This window comes from Penaeus monodon, chromosome 34 (assembly GCF_015228065.2).
Source record: "Penaeus monodon isolate SGIC_2016 chromosome 34, NSTDA_Pmon_1, whole genome shotgun sequence".
NCBI lineage: Eukaryota > Metazoa > Arthropoda > Malacostraca > Decapoda > Penaeidae > Penaeus > Penaeus monodon.
In genome coordinates this window covers 7,755,917-7,756,592 of record NC_051419.1, presented here as the reverse complement: position 1 = coordinate 7,756,592, position 676 = coordinate 7,755,917, and positions in this window count along the sequence as shown.

The following is a 676-nucleotide window of genomic DNA, read 5'->3' as shown; positions in this document are numbered from 1 at the left end:
AAAAACCATTTAATTTAATGGTCAGTCTCGCTCTTCCTCCAGGCAAAATATTTTACGATCTGGTGTCAGGAGCTGACGCAGCCCAACCCGAGACCTGTTTCAGGAGGTGTCTGACGAAGAACAACGGAAAATGCTCAAAATGCGGCTTCCCATACTGCGATGGGAACTTGTGCAGACGCTGCCCACGGCGATGCTGGGAGTTGAGCTCGCCTGTCACGCGCGCTATCAGACTGTGGAAGAAAACAGGTATCCGCTATCGGGCCAGATGCGATGGTAAATGGCAGCGCTTGTGGCCCAATACGGATTCGCAAGTGACTGAAAAAAGATTCGAACTCAAAGTGAAGGTCATTTACGAAGATAAAACAATTTTGACCTACTTCTACTCCGACGCCACGCTTGAGTCGAGACAGCTGAGTGTGGGCAGCCCGGCCAACAGCAGCCTCAACTGGTGGGACGCCCCGTTTGCTAAAAGGAAGATCTCCACGATTGACAACTCTTCCAACTGCCTCGAGTTCTTCTACCCTCCGGGGGAGTGCCAGGCCAACGGAGTGCCAAGCCTCGAAGAGCAGATCCAGACCAAAGGTTCTGTTTATCGGCGTGGTTTCGCCTGGAGGACGGGCGAGGGGCTTCGCGATGCCATGAAAGTTCGCAAAATCGAACTCTGGGTCACGGAGCT